Source organism: Scyliorhinus torazame, chromosome 1, assembly GCF_047496885.1.
Source record: "Scyliorhinus torazame isolate Kashiwa2021f chromosome 1, sScyTor2.1, whole genome shotgun sequence".
Lineage (NCBI taxonomy): Eukaryota > Metazoa > Chordata > Chondrichthyes > Carcharhiniformes > Scyliorhinidae > Scyliorhinus > Scyliorhinus torazame.
The window spans coordinates 338,026,025-338,045,405 of NC_092707.1; the positions used below are offsets into that span (position 1 = coordinate 338,026,025).

At 46.5% G+C, this 19,381-nt stretch overlaps 1 long non-coding RNA gene across 3 annotated transcripts in view; it reads left to right on the forward strand.

Annotated features, from left to right (window-relative positions):
- LOC140396317 (uncharacterized) overlaps positions 1 to 19,381 on the forward strand; it is a 399,195-nt gene that overhangs the window by 368,632 nt on the left and 11,182 nt on the right. For 2 of the 3 annotated variants that reach the window (XR_011936636.1, XR_011936558.1), the window contains exons 3-4: positions 852 to 949; positions 8,134 to 8,207. This is a non-coding gene — a long non-coding RNA (uncharacterized lncRNA). The remainder of the gene's footprint in view (positions 1 to 851; positions 950 to 8,133; positions 8,208 to 19,381) is intronic. The other variant, XR_011936657.1, reaches the window with a different exon arrangement.

A 19,381-nucleotide genomic window follows, 5' to 3' on the forward strand; every position in this document is an offset into this window, starting at 1 on the left:
GACTATGATACATCATCAGCTTTCCCAACTCCCTCCCCCAAGGCAGGCGCAACATCAACAAACTGTTAAAAGGCTGCTCGTCATCCTTAAAACTTTCTTGTGACTGAGGAGCCATGGTCCCTGTGAGAACTGCTTCATTCAGTGAAGGAGCTTTGGATGTCCTCTATAAAGTTAAGGACTCCTATTAATTAAAGGTCAGTGTCAGTAAAGCCTGAATGGAGGTGGTAGAATGAGTTAATGTAATCTCCTGTACATTGAAGTGGGGAGCAGGGGAAGAAGAAATGCTCTTGCCTCAGAAAGTTGCCATAGTAAATGTTCTTGTAGTTTCTGCATTTTATGATGTTACCTTGAATTTAACTTAACTCTCACTGCAATCCTGCGTTGTCTTGCACACAGAGAATCATAATGCTCTGGTACCTGTGTATGTGTTTTCTAAATGCACAACCATGCCTACATTTACTGGGACATTTTGCATTGTGTTTTAACCCTCACCCTGCGTCTCATGGGGTAGGGATGATCCACTATCCCAAGGAACTTGCAGAATATGAGCTCCCCCGATAAGGGGCTGGGAGACCCTTAACACTGTCCATGTGCCTTAGTATAAATAGAGTCAACCAGTCAGGCGCCAACTAGAGATGAACCAGTAGGGAATTACTGGAGCTGTACCTAATAGTCAAAGTATTAAATAAAATAAGTTTTGTTTTCTCTACAACTCGATGTGGACTTATTTTGTTTCCCCTTACAAAACTGGCGATGAGGATGAAGACTTGTTCGCTATCGACGCTGCTCAGCCACCTCCCCATATCTCTTATATATAGGTTGGAAATGTTTTTTCATCATGTGTCTTTCAGATGTTTGGACATGTTTGATGCAGGAAGATTGGAATTAGTAGGCGCACTGGATGAGGTACTTTTTCAGGGCCAGTATTATCGCAGAGAACAACCGCCAGGTACTCATTTTGTTTATTGTCTGTGGTGCACATAGGTTCGGAGTGATATGTCGCCAACAAGCTCAACTTCGCCATCAATTCCTCCAAACTGGCAAACGGTCCCTCTACAAACAAATTCCCGAATCTCTCAAGTCCTTACTTTTCCCACACCCCAAACATGGCATTCAATCTCGACAGCTCAAATACGTGATCGGCACTGATAGGGGCCAACTTTGACACAGCTCCGAGCTTAAAATGCTCCCTGAATTGTCTCCACATCCTTAAAGTGGACACAACCTCCAGCTTTACTTCCAGCAACTTAGCCAGTATCTTGGCATCCACATTTAATAGTGAGGTAGGCCAGTATGAGCCACACTCAGTTGGGTCCTTGGGCGAGATTCTCCGACCCCCCGCCGGGTCAGAGAATCGCTGGGGGCTGGCGTGAATCTCGCCCCCGCCAGTTGCCGAATTCTCCGGCACCGGATATTCAGCGGGGGTGGGAATCGCGCCACGCCGGTTGGCGGGCCACCCCCCGTGATTCTCCGGCCCGGATGGGCCGAAGTCCCGCCGCTAAAATGCCTGTCCCGCCGGCGTAGATTAAACCACCTACCTTACCGGCGGGACAAGGCAGCGCGGGCGGGCTCCGGGGTCCTGGCGGGTGCGCGGGGTGATCTGGCCCCGGGGGGGTGCCCCCATGGTGGCCTGGCCCGCGATCGGGGCCCACCGATCCGTGGGCGGGCCTGTGCCGTGGGGGCACTCTTTCCCTTCCGCCTTCGCCACGGTCTCCACCATGGCGGAGGCGGAAGAGACTCCCTCCACTGGGCATCCGCGGGAATGCCGTCAGAGGCCGCAAACACCCCCGCGCATGCGCCGCCCGGAGATGTAATTTCTGCGCCAGCTGGCGGGGCACCTCAGGCTTTTTCCGCCAGCTGGCGGGGCGGAAATTCGTCCGGCGCCGGCCTAGCCCCTTAAGGTTGGGGCTCGGCCCCCCCAAGATGCGGAGCATTCTGCACCTTTGGGGCGGCACGATGCCCGACTGATTTGCGCCGTTTTGGGCGCCAGTCGGCGGACATCGCGCCGCCGATACCGGAGAATTTCGCCCCTTATCCTTCTTCAACAGTAGTGAAATAGAGACCCGCAAAAGTGTAGCAGGCAGGGACCCCTGGGACAGAAAGTCATTAAACATATCTACCAGCAACAGGACCAACTGATCTGCAAACTTCTTATAGAATTCCACTGGAAACACTTCAGACTCAGGCCTTTTACCCATTTGCATTCACCCAATACTGATCAAAATCTCCTCAGGGCCTAACAAGGCCTCTAACTCTTCCCATCTCTCATCCCCCAACACTGGAAACTCCAACTCATCTAAAAATGCCGACATGTCCACCGCCCCCCAACGAGGGTTCCGACTGACAGAGATTCTTGTAAAAAGCCTCAAATGCAGCGTTAACGTTATCTGGGGTGGAAACCAAACTATCACTCGCGTCTCTAACCTGAATAATCTCCCAGGAGGCCATCTGGCTGATGGCTGTCCTCCCCATATTCATCAAAGACCCTCCTCGAGTGCCATAACTGTTTCACTGCCTCCCCTGTAGACAACAGGTGAAACTGTGTCTGTGGCTTTTTCCTGCTCACCAGAAGCTCCAGGGTAGGGTCACACGGGTACCTGTGGTCCACCTCCAAGATATCATCTACCAACCTTTGCCATTCCACCATCACCTCCATCTCCATATGCACCTTGTACGATAATCTCTCCTCTAATCATCGCTTTCAAGGATTCCCAAAGCATGGAAGGCGATACAGAATCACTCCTATTGAATTCTACATATTCACCAATGACCTTGGACATGTGCCTGCCAAACCCCAAAACCCCCAACAACCCTACATCTAACCTCCATGGTGGACGCTGTGTGGGGGCCAACTTCAAAACCAAATCTACCAGATGTGTGGTATGATCCCAGATAACAATGGTCAAGTATTCTGTCTTCCACACCCAAGGGAGAAGGGACCTGCCCACCAGAAAAAAGTCAATCCTGGAATACACCTTATGTACTGGGGAGAAGAACGAGAATTCCTTGCCCGCCCCCAGGTGCATAAACCACCTCTGATCTGCCCCAACCTCACCTGTTCCATAAACGCTAACAGGGGGCCTTCCCCACCCCCAAGAGCGCCAACGATTTTGGCCGAGAACGGTCCATGTTCATATCCAGCAGGCAATTTAAATCACCTCCAAAAATCAGTTGGTGTGTATCCAAATCCAGAATGGAAACCAACAGCTTCCTAATCAATGCTGTATCATCCCAGTTTGAGGCATATACATTACCTAATACCACCAACCTACCTGCCAAAGACCCTGTGACCATCACATACCTACCGTATGGGTCCGCCACAAGCTTGTCTGCCGATAACGAGACCTGTTTGCTGATTAAAACTGCACATCCCCCTCCCCCCGAGTCCTACCATCGAAGCCCAAGTGAAAGACCTTGGTCACCCACCCCTTCCGCAACCTGGTCTGGTCCCTCACCCACAGATGTGACTCCTGCAAAAATACCGCAACAAACCTCAGATTCTTTATGTGCGAGAAAACTCTTGACCTTTTTACTGGGAGCCCCTATCCCCTTACGTTCCAGGTGACTAACTGAACTGGGGTCTCCTACCTCCCTCCCTCAAACCAGAGTCAGCCATTTCCACTGCAAATGATTATCAAGCGCCTGTCCAGAGGACGTAGTCCCAAAACCCACCCAAGATGGCCACCAAACCAACCAAAAAAATGAAACAAAAAAGAACACAGTCACCGTTAGAAAATTAACCCCGCCCCCGCCCCCCCCCCTCCCCTACACAAACCCCACACAAACATCCATATTGATTACATTCCAAAGAACAATACCTCCTCCTAACCAACCCCAAACCCCAACCAAACAAAAACACTTGGCTCATTGAAATCAAAAAAACAGGTTCAACAGGCCAGAGCCCCTCCCCCACCATGCTCCCACTCGCTAGCTAATGATTTACAGCTAGTGAGGTAGCCCCTACCCAGGACTGAAAAAAGAGAAAGAAACACCTCTACCCGCCCCGGTTACAAAAATACAACAAAAGTTAACACCTCTACCAAGAGCAAGATTCCACCGAGAGCCATAAGAATAGAGAAAAACTGCCTTAAACCAAACAGTTAGCTTCCCACCTTACAATTTATGAAAAACAACACCATTGAAACCTAAAAATAAAGAAATAACAACAAACATATACAAAATACCTCAAAACACCTTCCCATAAATAACCATAATAAGTCCACACAGAGCCCATTTAACTCGATCCCAGTCCATGCTCTTTAACAAAAGCTTCAGTCTGCTCTGTAGCATTGAAGTAATGGTCCCTTGACCTAAAGTTAGCATGCAGCCTCACAGGGGACACCAGTCTAAACCTCACCCCACCCTTGTACAAAGTTGCTTTAGCTTTGTTAAAGGCTACCCGCTTCTCTGCAGGTTCCGCACCGACATCCTGGTACATTCTAATGTGGTTTCCTTCCGAGCTCAGATCACAATTCCCCTTGGCCTACTTCAAGACCTGCTCCTTCTCCTGGAGGCTGTGAAATCTTACCATAACCACTTGTGGTGGTTCATTCGCCTGAGGCTTCGGTCAGAGTTTTCGATGGTCCCTATCCAATACTGGAAGGGAGGCTACTACACCCTCCCCGATCATCTTACAAAACATCTTCAAAATTTACACAACTGGATTCGGGCCCTCCAAACCCTCCAGAAATCCCACAACTCTAAGATTTTGTCGCTTTGATCAATTTTCCAGGTCATCCACCTTCACCCTCAGGTTTTTATTCTTCTCCCCCACCACCAAGATCTCAGCCTCCAGTGAGGCAATTTGGTCACTGTGCTTCGGCCTAGCCACCTCCACCCCCTTCAACACCCCGCCATGCTCCTTCACAGCTTCTGAAGTTTTCTCCAACTTTTTATGGACAGGGCCCAACGCCTCTTCAATCGATTTACGGAGAGGATCAAACATCACTCTCCATTGCCTCTCAAAGAAGTTGCTTCTCAGTAGCCAGTTCTCCACCTAACATGTCTGCCGTGATTGGGGTGTTCACAACTGCCGGAGCCGCCGTAACTTCATTGCAGTGTTAATGTAAGCCTACTTGTGACACTAATAAAGATTATTATTATTTTCTTCCCGGCTGATTCTCAACGCAAAACGTCTGAGTCAGTTGAAGAATTTCCACCCGCAGACTTCTTGGGCGGGATTCTCCGACCCCCCGCCGGGTGGGAGAATCGCCGGGGGTCGGCATGAATCCCGCCCCTTAGTTGTAGACTTGTTTGACATACCTCCACACGGGAAGAGTTTGTCCACAAAAAACCCTGGGAATCAGGCAAAAAGGGCCAAAAAACAATTACCCTGGCGGGGGCTACCTAATACACAACCTTTTCCTACTGGAGGTCCCTGAACCAAAAATACATATTGAGGCTTGGCTGAGTGCCCAGAAATCTATCAGCCTGTTCAAACACCTGATCCTCAGGGAAAACATTGTTGATTGACAGCTCTGTTTGTCTGATCTCAGCTGTCAATTTCACAATGTCTATTTTCACACGACAAAGAGATTTCAATTGCTTGCAGTTCCAGCTGTTGAAACGTCAAATTGCCTGGATGATTGATACTTTTATTAGGCTATAGTAAAGAAAATGTAAAGTTATCAATGAATGACTTAATTTTAGAGGTTTCATTTACATACTCTATTTTCAGTATATGGTTATACACAATGCATAGTGGGTCAATGGGCATGGTAATTGGCATGGGGGCATAAAGGGCCAAAAGGGTTGTTTGGGGAGAGGGAATCCAAAAGAGAGGACTGAAGAGAATTGATCTTTTGACATTTTGGAATTAGAAGAGGAGAACTCAGAGCATTCTGAGGAACTTGTTGCCCCCTTGAAGGACTCTGAGAAGAAGCTTCTGAAGAGCAATTATTTTTAACTTCAGGAAAGACGGTCAGAGCTGTATCATCCACTGCTGTATCAGAGATTGAGGTGGGATTCTCCCTCCGTCCCGCCAACCAGACAATGTGGCTTTCCATTATGGGCAGCCCCACACGTGGCTGCGCTGCCGGCTCAATGGAGAATCCTGACAGCGGAGAATCCAGCCCCTGAGATTTCAATTAGATGACAAAGGAAAAAATGTCCCACTTCCTGTAAGACTGGCAGGAAAGGAAGAGAGGTGATTTCCCAATGATACCTCTGGGAGACTGTTTACTTTCTGTCAGCAGTGCTAAGAGAGCCACACCTCTCTCTGTAGGAGGTTGCTGCACTCTGGGCAGTTGCTGCGCTATGGGCAATATGAAGAATTGCTGATAATATGGAGACAAGGCAACCTTCGATAATGAGAGGAATACTAACTTTGGACAAGATTGCTGCACTGGATACTGCCATGTGCACTGACCATCAGCTCTGAAGGAAAGAAGACATTCCACTAGGACTGAAGTGTGGGTGCCAATTGGCTTTCACCCTGGGAAGGTACCAGCCCTTGAGCCTTGTAATCCTCTATGGACACTAATCTGGACTCCGGCAAAGCAGCCTCTGTGAAAGATTTTTCATGGACAACAGGAGATAAAGTGAATAATACATCGGTAGATTCAGTGGAACTAAGATCTGAATGCCACTAAACGCACAGATGATTCTTCCACAATACAACAGAGACTTCAGAAGGTGCATCCATCAAGTAGAAAGATTAATCATCCCCCAGGAACTCAACCTCCAAGAGATCACTCAGTACTGCAAGAGGTTTTCCCAAATCACTCTCTAGCAAGAGCCAATTCAAATGCAGCAGATCTTCATGGAGATGATCATCATTTGCTGCAGTACCTTCTGCGGTTGCCATCTCTGACCTTACTTTATGAAGAATGGAGAAATTCATAACTTTCATGTCTCTCCTGGATTGAGTAGATAGTGTATTTGTGAAAGAAATGAACTTACTGCTGAGTATATAAACTTCCTCGGCTTCTAAAGACTGAATTTCCATTGTATCTTAATCAAATGTTAGAGTGTTGCATGACAGTGAGTGATTCAAATGATGACCATGATTTGGTTTCTCTAAGATTCCTAGAAGTATGCCAACATCACCACTCAATGAGGATGTACATTGATTGTGAAGAACATGGAGTGAATCAACGATCTGTCTCCCTTTGTAGCTCAGAGGAAATTATTTTGTTTTGTGTCTGATTCGAAGGCCAATGCTGCCTGAACTTAGTAATTTGATTTTTTTTAAATTCATTCACAGAATGTGGGCTTCATTGGCTAGGCCAGCATTCATTGCTCAGCCTACCTCTGATAGATGAAGGATCATTGGCTAAAACTAATCAAGGTCAACTGCTAATATGTTAACAGGAGATCCAGTACTGATTTTAAAAGTAGTACTGAAGCCTTGAACTTGGACTGTAACTGACCAGTAGTTTGGAATAAGACTATTTATTCCTTCTCAACCTCACCCCTTGCCTGAGGTGTTGTGATCCTTAGGTTAAATCACCACCATTCAGCTCCCCCTCAAAGGGGAAAGTAGCTTATGGTCATCTGGGACAATGGCGATATTACCGTTATCTTTTTTTACTTCCCCTAGGAACTCTCCAGAGTCATTATTTTCTGGACTTTCCATTTCTTGGAAGGAATGTGTTTCATGTGTTTGCTGGTCTGTGACTTGGATTAAAATTACTGGATTTGCAGAAGTGCTTAAAATGCTCAGTTTTGCCACACTGAAAACATTCCGTGCCGGGCAGTTTAGCATCTATGAGGGATTTTCACTTCACAACACAGACATCACAAAATGGCTGCTGGTGTCACATTTCCTGTCCTTTCAATTTGTTTGGCAGTCTTTCATATGGGTGGGACTGCGGCCTGGTGTCTATCTATGTATTCATATGAGTCTCAGTGTTGGCACAAATTATCGCCCGATTAAATTCTGAAAGATCAGCCTTCCTCACATGCTGGACTGCTTGATCCAGTGTAAGATCATCTTTGGTCTGCAGAAAGTTGGAGAGTTATTTATTCCAAACTCCCAGGACTTTATGATTATAGATTAACTTGTCTTTCAACACCCTGTATCCACAAGAACTAGCTAGGTGACACAGGTCGGTTAGGAATGTTGCTAATTGTGTTTCTCTTTATTTGGCCAATATGGTCGCCTTCCTTAATTCTAATTACGTTTTGCTCTAGAGTCGCCAGGTATCTCTCGATACCGCCACAAGGTTCAAAACTGAATACTGATCAAAGACTCGATACACCAGTTAGTAAGTTCAAACTCAATGCTCATTTATTTACACACAGTCAAATATACTCATGCATAAAACTCTACAGACTAAACTATCACTACTGCTAAAGCCTATACTTAGCTTCAGGTGCCCACTCAGTCAGAGGAACAATGGCCGTTGTTCGGTTCTGAGGCTGCTGGGGTTGAACTGGTATGTAGTAGCAGCTAAGAGCATCTGTCTGGTAGCGTGTGTTGACCTTGGACTTACTTGTTCTGATGCAGCTTTGGCAGGTCTCTCCTTGGTGCGAGCCGGAGCCAAGAGAGCGATTCTCTCTTGGGGGTTCCTTCTTCTACCCAAAGGGGGCTTCATGCGCTTTTGGGAAGGCCTTGAACTTGGCCCCAAATAATTGGGCCGTTTCTCAATCGTTCCTATCGATTTCCTCCAATAAAGGGGTGGGTGCCTTGATGGCTGGGCGTGTCCTAGGTGGCCATTGGCCTGCTTTGTTCTGGTCTCCTCTGGCGCCGGGGTGTCTGCCTTGGTATCATTTACTTAAATGTTACTCTTTTGTCCCCGGGGATGGCTCATTAGTATGGTAATGGTTTTGCAGTTTCGGTCTTGTCTGGGAGCTGCGGCCCCAATCAACAGACAAACCCTGCACCTGCTTGCTTTCTCAGTATTGTCCATTTTCCCTGCAATCTTTGCAAAGTGTCCATTTTGTAACCAGGAAGTGGCCATCCCAGATGGCTACATACCCACCTTGTGATCCTCACCGGGAAGTGTGAAGGATCACATTACTGCGTTGTCTTCATTCTCTGACCAAGCGGGACACCCATAAGCACTTCACGGGCTCTACACTGCCCTATCCTATGAAACACAATTTTCTACCTAAAATCATTTTACTTACATACATCAGTATAAAACTCTACGGGGCGCTATGACATTCAGGCATGCATTACAAAATAAAAAAACTGGAACCTCTAACTATCCTACATAAATTATCCTCACTCAAACAATCGACAATAATTCTACAACATTTTAAATGTACAAATAGCAGCAACACAAGTTTCTCTGGCTTGGCAGTCAGGCACAGAGGTTTACATTTCTTTATTGAATAAAACACACATAAAGAGAAAAGGATGCACTTTAATTCACTCAAGGGGATGGGGGGTTTGGTGAAGTCTGAAAATACGGGACCTAAACTTGTATACCGGGGTGCGAGAGCGGTAGGCTCTCCTTCGCCATTTTCTGAGTCTAAGTGTCTGCACGACACTGCAGAGTATCGCCAGTACTAAGAGTGATTCTACTATGTACGATAGTGAATACCAGGTTATGAACTTGTCACACCAGGTCGGGGTGTCGTTAACTATCTCGGGGTTAACCATCTCAGGGTTAACCATCTCGGGGTACAGTGTACGGTAGGGGTGGGAATCAATCACGGCCTGTGTTGTAGGGGTCAGAGGGGTAGCATCCGGGCGCAACTGAAGGAATCCCGCTAAGTTCCAGGTGAACATGAAGGTTGTCTTCATCTTTTCCGTCTTTCTGTCTTCTTCTTTTTCTTCCTCTGGGGTTCCTGAGGTTCTGGAGTTCTATGGACATAAGCATAATATCTGTTATTATCTTGCTTAAGATCTCGTATGTCTGTCTGTCTGTCCTTTGTTGCCAATTACCCATTATGATTGGTCACCATCTGTGACTCCCTCATTTTTAAAAAATTTTAAAAACCAAATATTTGGGACAAGACATCCGAGAAAAATATTGACATAGTGCGAGCTGTCTCGCAGCCTGTGCGATCTACCATCCTAGTGTTTGAGGATGTAAATAGCATACGGAAGCAACCTAAGCGTCGCCAAAAACAAACAAAAGAATTTTGAATGTAACAAACCAAAATGGGGTGCGTATGGGCCGCGGCGGGTAAGAAATGGGTGGAATCCCTGGTTAGGACTGTGATCAGTGCCGTTTGTGCTCTACCCAAGCGTAGCTGACCAAAGGGGGGTCCTCAGGCAGGGCGGGGACCAGTGCAGTTTCTCCACTGCCTGAGTGACCGGCAAGAACGGGTAAGAATGTGGTCGTCGTGGGGGGCTGCCTCTCGTGATCGAATCAGGAGAGTAGCTATGAGTGGTGTCTGATGACAAACTAGTTCCGCTGAACGGTTGTCTGTCGACAAACTAGTTCCTCTGAACGGTTGTCTGTGGACAAACTTGTTCCATTAACAAGTCAAAAGGATGGTGACGTGGGACCATGAAAAACTTTCAAATTTACAAACAACAAACATGTACATTAAACAAACAAACATACAACAAACATGGTGCTGGTTCCATCAGAAAGGACACCGTATCCCTCCATCAGTTCCTTTTTTCCATCATCTGGACACCTCATTGCTCAGTAGCGAACAGGGTCGCAAAGGGATTTGTTTGGTGGGAGTCAGACTCTATGTCATCATCTTCTCCCGGCTGCCATACTCTTGACTGGAGTAGTTTGGCTAAAGCTGCTTGGGGTAAATTGGGGTCCATCTCATCATTCCGGATGAGCCTGGACGAATTGTCGCGGTGCCAGAATCGTGTGTCGAGGTTGGAGCTGCTAGGTTGTAATCCGTAATCGTCGGGCGGTGGGTCTGGGTCAGGGGCTTTGATGTATGTGATTTTGAAGGGGTCGCTGGAATCATGCTTGGATTCGCTGGGAGTGGGGCCTGGTGCGGGGGTATAATTATAACGTGGTGTGCTGTGGCTGTCGTCATTGCTATCGCTATCACTGTCGCTGTCGCTGCTGGTTGAAGGAAGGGAGAGGCGGAGTTGTGCCTCTGGGGGTGGAGTTGAAGATGTGTCTGAGGGCGGGCTGGACTGGCTGGGGGAAGGTAGGAATAAGTCATCTGTGGGTGGGGCGTGCTCATCTGCTGCTGCGAGCAAGATGTGGTGTGAATGGTTGTTCTGCGAGCCATAAGCCTTAAGCTGGTTTATATGAAACCACGCAGACTTGCCATTGGGATATGTGATCTTGTATACCGAGGGGCTTACTTTGTCCGGAAAATTTGGGGGAAAGGAATGAACTGGGGTTATCTAGGGAAAGCATCACTTGCTGCCCTACTACAAACCCGGTGGCGTGTACCTTTTTGTCAAAACAAGCCTTGCTTTGTTTCCTCTTGGTCCCAAGTCTCACAGCTGCTGCGAGTTGGGCTGTCTTTATGTTCTCAAGTAACTGCTGTACCGCATTTTCATGCGTGAGGGCAGTGACTGCGGGGCTGGCCAAATCCAATCCTAATAAATACTGTCCCTTTCATGGGGTGTCCGGTCATGAGGGTTTGGGGGGTGTATCCTGTGGACGTGGATACCGTGTTTCTTAGGAACATTAAAGCAAATGGGAGAACTGAATCCCAGGTGCTGTTGTTCTGTTGTACCATTTTCCTGAGAGTGGCTTTCAAAGTCTTATTCATCCTCTCTACAATGCCGCTTGACTGGGGGGGGTGGTAGACTATGTGAAGGTTTTGCCTGATTCCGAAAATTGTGAGGGCGTTTTTCATTACTCGTCCTGTAAAATGGGAGCCTTGATCGGACTCTATACTACGTGGGAGACCCCATCTTGTAAAGATGTGCTGTGTTAGTTCTTTAGCTGCTGTCTTGGCCGTATTCGTTCTCGATGGAAAAGCTTCCACCCATTTTGCGAAGGTGTCGATTTTCCCTGCAATCTTTGCAAAGTGTCCATTTTGTAATCGGGAAGTGGCCATCCCAGATGGCTACAGGAATAATTCAATTGAGTCCACAGGTTGTTGCGAGCGCTGGTTAACAAATGTTCTTTAATTACTAAATTTTGCTTTGGGCTAAATTGGTGTCAAAAGTTTTAATAATGGAATCAGAATCCCCAGTGGACTCCTGTACACCTGCGTGTAGAGAACATTGTCTGCTATTGGACCAACTACAAAAAGAAAGGAACTAACTTGAAGATTTGGCTCTGTTTCATGAAGATCTGACTGGTACCAGAGAAAATGGTGTCTCCATAATTCCCACTGCTGGTCTCCCTGCGGACCCTTAAAGCAGTCAAATGGAGGCACCCTCGATGGCCTGCACACCAGTCATTGGATCAGCGGGATTTAGTCCAGTAGGTCGATCAAAATGGAGGGGATATCCCCTCCGCTGAATCAGTTTTGACCACAGTTGTGAATGCAGCCCCCTTTTTGTAGCCTGGAACCCCTGGCTTGCCACAGGAGACTACTTCAATTGAGATGGTGGCTGCCAAATCTAGCAGGGTGCTGCTCTGCTAGTGGTACAATGTCAGTGACAAAATGGCGGCAATGCCACAGAATTGCTCCTAATTGAGGCTTTTATTGGCTGGACACCTCAGGGCAAACAAACCGATTCCCAGCACACACCAGGGGAGGTTCCCTGGTGGCACAACAGCATTGGGGAGCCATCTTGATGCAGTATTCTCCCCAAAAAGGAGTGGCAAACAAATGTTAAAAGTTCAGTAAATAGAAGTTCTTCCCATAGAAATTTGGTCTTACTCAATGAGGAGTCTGCAATTAGTAATTCTATGGCCTGGATCTTTCAACAACAACAGCAGCAAATTTTCATATGTTCACTGCTGTTGTTCATTGAGTTTCTGAGGAAATCCCAAGGGTATCTTCAATGAAGAGTGCAGGAGAGCAAGTCAGAAAAACATCGGGAATACCGAAAAATGAGGTGTCAACCTGGTGAAGTTACAACACAGGCCTACTTGTGTGCCAAACAGCATAAGCAACAAGGAATAGACAGAGCTAAGCTATCCACAATAAACACATCCGATGTAAGGAAAGGCAGTGGCGTAGTGGTATTGTCGCTAGACTAGTAATCCAGAGAACCAAAGTCATTGTCTGGGGACCTGTGTTCGAATCCCATCACGGCAGATTGCGAAATTTGAATTCAATTTTAAAAATATCTGGAATTAAAATTCTAAAGATGACCATGAAACCATTGTCAAATAAACCTTTAGGGAAGGGAAATCTGTCATCCTTATCTGGTCTGGCCTACATGTGACTCCAGACCCTCTCTGGTTTACTAGTCCAGTGACAGGGCCACCATATTCCTTCATGGGACATTTATTGCCCTTCAGGGGGCATAGCAACCATATTGCTGTGGGTCTGGAGTGGGCCAGACCAGGTAAGGATTGTTTCCCCCCAAACACTTGCTTTTCTCACGGGTATGCTAATTCGCATATCAAAACACTCCTTCAGACAGCTGCCCTTATCATTTCCCCTTTTTATTTTATTGTATCCCAATTGCATTTTGTACTCAGAATTTTTCCTGGCGCCCTGATCTTTCGAACCCCTGGTGCAACCCCAGGAATCCCCCAACGCCCAACTCACCTGTTGGGAGCTCCTCAGGCCCCTCCCGCACCCACCCATGTGGGCAGGGCACCCCCTGGCCAGATCCCTGTCACAAGCACAATGCAACTTGGTATCTTGGCAATCCCAGCATGGCAGTGCCACCACGGCACCCTTGCAGTGCCAGGCTGGTGCCCAGATGGCACTGCCAATATGCCCAGGTGACACTAAGATCCAGATCCTGATGTCGAACAAGATTCGGTTGAATTTCATGTGACGTTGCAAGTTCCATGAATTTCACGAGAGGCCTCTCGCGAGATTCAAATAGTCTCATCTCGATATTGAGACGGTATAACAAGGACATTAAATCGCACCCCTAGTATAGTTTTTGATGGGTTTAATTTAATGTTTCTGTGCTGGGAAGAGACCTATAGCTAGATTCATGCTGGACAAAGGTGCTTGTATGTGCAAGGGTTGGTTTCAATTCCAACTAGGATTCCCTCTTTTTCCAAATGAAACATCATAATTTGAAAGACAATTTCATTTCTCAACCATTTATTATCAGTTCTACCTTATCTAACATTGCAAAGGTTTCATATTGCAAAGGGTTAAAAACATACATTAACAAAATATGGCCAAAATATTTGCACACAATGTTCCCAATATTCTCTTTCACACTTGTGACAAGACATCAGCAATGATGTTACCCTCCGAGCAACGTAAATGATTTTTAAATTAATTAGCAAAAACTTACATATAAATAACCTGGTGTTCAAATTTTTTAACGTCTCCAGATATTTTAGGGGATTATGGTTTGTATATATGATTGTTTCTGTTGAATTACTGGGAACATAAATCTCAAAATGTTGCAATGCTAATACCCAATTTAACTTCAAATTTTCAATTGTAGAATACTTCTGTTGATAAGGATTTCATTTCCTTGAGAAATACACCACAGGCTTCTCAATTCCAAGTTCATCTTCCTGTGTTAGAAATACAAAGATAATTTTAAGGGATATATATTTGTACGGGCAAACATTGGAAAAAAGTGTCATTTTGGGCGGGTTAGGTGGGGTGTTTCCTGCCGGCTTTTTGGGTGAGATCCACACCAGTATTCACCCACACTTAACCAGCAATCTAACCAAAATAAATCAGAGTCTATTCTGTCCAGGATTAATGGGGTCGTTCCCAGCATTTGTGGCACCAGGAATGACCCCGCTATCATGCCCGGGTAGGGAATGCCCCCCCCCCCCCCCCCCCCCACCTCCCCCAGGCCACACTTAGCATCATTTCCTGCACTGAGGAGCTCCGATGAACATTTTTAAATGGCGCCACGATCTCTCGAACCTCTGGAACCCCCCCTCATGCCCAACTCACCTGTTAGGGGCTCTTTGGGCCCCCGCATCCCACCTCATATGGATAGGGCACCCCCAGGCCCAATCCCTGTCATGGGCAAATGCTGCTTGGCACTTTAGTAGTGCCAGCCTGGCAGTGCCACCTGGGCACCCTTGCAGTACCAGGCTGGTGCCCAGATGGCACTAAGATCCAGGTTGTGATGCCTCGCAAGATTCGGTTGAATCTCGTGTGATTTTCCAAGTGCCATGAATTTCGTGAGAGGCCTCTCGTGAGATTCAATGGTCTCGTCTCGACACTAAGACAAGCACGACAAGGCCATTAAATTACACCCATGGTATAGTTTCAGGTGGGTTTAATTTCATGTTTCTGTGCCGGGAAGAGACCTATAGCGAGATTCATGCTGGTGTTTGTATGTGTGGGGGTTGGTTTCAATTCCAACTGGGATTCTATTGTGCTCAGAGAAGAAAAATAAATAAAACAAAAAGCGTTGCTTAACACCAGAGAAGGCCACTTCCCAGAGGGAGAAAGCTTTCCTTTTGTTCTTAGTTTTTTAAACTAAAAGTTACAGCAATTGGAGCCAAATCACTGAGGAGTGAACAGCTCTTAACTCTGCCAGGAGAAGCTGGACAGAACAAGGGAATTGCAAGGATGCAAGTTTCCTAAGGAGCAAGTTACCGTCCAGATAACCAGGGAATTGAGACAGAAACAAAGAGTTTCCTAAGAAGGCTGGAGTTAAACAGAACAGAGAGAGTGGGGAACAAGAATACTGCTATGGGTGTACCTACACCTCAGGAACTGCAGAGGTGCAAGAAGGAAGTACATCACCACCTTCTGAAGGGCAACTAGGGATGGGCATTAATGCTTCCCTAACCAGCAGTGCCCACATCTCATAAATGAACTAAAAAATAGAACAGACCACTGTTCAGTGAAGTCACAGATTTGAAAAGGCATTGGATCGTGAGGGGCCAGAAAGACATCTGCAGTAGTTTGTGAGACATTACTACAGTCCATGAAACAAATTTAAAGTAATTGGGAAGACATTATTGGCTTAATATCAGAGTTTGTGTAACAGTGGAAGTCGGTTGAGACAAAGGAATCATGAAGGGTTGGTGTAAAATCCTGGCCTGGATTCACTCATAAAAGTGGAGTCAAAGCTCTGTTCACAAGAGTCTTTTGGAAAATATGGACTGGAATATGGAATGCAAACCACCAATAGAAAGCATTATTATGAGTGAAGTTGTTAAAGCATGGTTTTGGAATTTGAGTTTGGAAACTCACATATGACAATCATTCTGGGGGGATTCAGAGGAGAAATCCGCAGACACTAGCCTGGATTCAGACTGGAGTGTGTGTTTGACCACAGCCAACCTTTATGCTTTAAAAAAGCAATAAGCTTCAAATATACTTTGTCATCTGTGTTAGTCATAAAACCTCTGTGGTTTTGTTAAGCTGAGGGGGGAATAAAGGAGTATTGTATTATAATCCAATTTTTCCATGTCTAATAAATGTTTTTTCTTGTTATTAAAACTAATTAGCGATCCTGTGATTCTGTTCCTCCAAGTTTCATAAAAAACAGTAAAACTTACGGTCTTTTGAGTCAGGGTTCCATTATGGGATCTTCCCGTCTAGTTGTAACACCAACTGGGATCTAACACCTGTAGCAACACAGCTCCCACACCAATAACACTGGCACTGTTATCAACACAGTTTTTAAATGTTGGAATACAGTTTGAAAGTCCTCCGCCCAGTTAAATTTCTTGTTCCCATTCAAGTGTTCAGTTAGTTGTGCTACCAGACTGCTAAAGTTCGGCACAAACTTAGGACAAAATCCACTCATTCCCAGAAATCTTAAAATCTCTTCTGTTGCAGGTTCTGGAAAATCCCAAATGGCCTGTATTACACAACACATAAAGCCATCTGATCATGTCCCACGATATGCCCTAAATGTTAAATTTGAACTTTAGCAAATTCACTTTTTTGCCAAATTCATGACTAAATTAGCTTCTTTTTAGCATTCAAATTGTTATTTTAGGTTTTGCAGATGTCCGTCCCATCTTCGACTAAACAGCACTAAATCGTCAATATACACTGCACAGTGATTCATAAGACCATAAGACATAGGACCAGAATTAGGCCACTCAGCCCATCGAGTCTGCTCCGCCATTCAATCGTGGCTGATATTTGTCTCATCCCCATTCTCCTGCCTTCTCCCCATAACCCCTGATCCCCTTATTAATCAAGAACCTATCTATAAGATTCAATCCTTGAACAATTTTATTCATTAGTCTCGGAAATGTTGCAGGTGTATTCTTCATCCTGAACGGCAAACTTTAAATTGATAAAGTCCATTTGGCATCACAAATGCTGAGATTTCCTTTGCCCTCTCGGACAAAGGTACTTGTCAATTTCACTTTCGCAAGTTTATATTTGTGATGAATTTAAACTGTCCAACACTTTCAATGCAATCCACCGACTGTGGTATAGGAACCGACTCCCTCTTGGTGAGGACATTCACTTTCCTGCAGTCCACACAAAGTCATTGTGTTCCATCTGGCTTCGGCACCATTACTCAATTCAATAATGTCACTTTGGAGCATATATTCAATTTCCTTCTGTAACTAGAAACATAGAAAATAGGAACAGGAATAGGCCATTCCCGCCCTATCCCTGCAAACTCATAACCGAACCTACACATCCCTGGACACTAAGGGCAATTTAGCATGGCTAATCCACCCACCCCATACATCTTTGGACTGTGGGAGAAAACTGGAAAAACCCCATGCAGACACGGGGAGAATGTACAAACTCCAGACAGACAGTGAACCGAGGCTGGAATTGAACCCAGGTCCCTGGCTCTGTGAGGCAGCAGTGCTAACCACTGTGCTACCGTGCCACCCCTGGTGATCCCTTTTGTCCCAAGAGCTATATCTAACTCCTTCTTGGAAACTCTGGCCGTTCATGCCAGCGGGATCTTCTGGTCCCGCCGGCAGCGTACCCTCGCCCATAGAATTCCTGACGCTGTGGGTGGCTTCAATAGGAATTCCCATTGACAGTGGTGGGAGCTGAGAATCCTGCCACCAGCGAATGCGTGCCACCTCCTGCTGCCAAGATACACTTGGCTGGGAGGCCGGAGAATCCCGCCTACAACATTTTGGCCTCAATTACTGTCTGTGGTAGCGAATTCCACAGGCTCACCACTCTCTGGGTGAAGAAATTTCTCCTCATCTCAGTCCTTAATGGTCTACCCCATACCCTCAGATGGTGACTCCTTGTTCTGGACACACCCACCATCGGAAACATCCTTCCTGCATCTGCCCTGTCTCGTCCTGTCAAAATTGTATAGCTTTCTATGAGAATGCCCCCTCATTCTTCTGAATGCCAGCGAATGTAATCCTAACCGATTCAATCTCTCCTCATGTGTCAGTCCCGCCATCTCAGGAATCAGTCTGATAAACCTGCTCTGCACTCCCTCTACAGGAAGAACTAGTGTCACAGACAGCGTTACAGACTCTCAGCGGTTGTGGCAAGACCTAAACAACATAACGGGCTATATAGCGAAGCTGAGCAGTATCTCCAGCAGCAGTGCACCCATCCCTGATGAACTCAATGCATTTTATGCTCGGTTCGAGCAGGAAACCAACGATCCGTTGTCGAGTGCACCAGGAGCCCATAACACACCCATACTCACCATCACAGCTTCCAAAGTCAGATCGGCCTTCCTGAAAGTGAACCCTCGGAAGGCGACGGGTCCGGACGGGATCCCTGGTCGTGCACTCAGAGCCTGCGCAAACCAGCTGGCAGATGTGTTTGCGGACATCTTTAACCTGTCCATACTCCACTCCGAGGTCCCCACCTGCTTCAAGAAGACCACCATCATACCTGTGCCAAAGAAGAACCAGGCAACATGCCTCAATGACTGCCGTCCGGTGGCCCTGACTTCAGTCGTAATGAAGTGTTTCGAGAAGTTGGTCATGAAGCGCGTCACTTACATACTCCCAGAACGCCTTGATCCACTGCAATTCGCATACCGCCGCAACTGGTCCACAGCAGGCGCCATCTCCCTGGCCCTACACTCATCCCCAGAGCATCTCGACAACAAGGACTCCTACATCAGACTCCTATTTATTGCTCCCCCGCCTTCAACTCCATAATCCCAGCCAAGCTCATATCAAAGCTCTAAAACCTAGGACTTGACTCCTCACTCTGCAACTGGATCCACAACCTTCTGACCCACAGACCACAATCAGTAAAAATAAACAAAAACACCTCCTCCACAATAGTCCTCAATACCGGGGCCCCGCAAGGCTGTGTACTTAGCCCCCTACTATACTCCCTGTACACACATGACTGCGTGGCAAAATTTGATTCCAACTCCATCTACAAGTTTGCCGACGATACGACCATAGTGGTTCGGATCTCGAATAACGATGAGTCAGAATACAGGAGGGAGATAGAGAACTTAGTGGAGTGGTGCAGCGACAACAATCTCTCCCTCAATGCCAGCAAAACTAAAGAGCTGGTCATTGGCTTCAGGAAGCAAAGTACTGTACACACGCCTGTTAGCGTC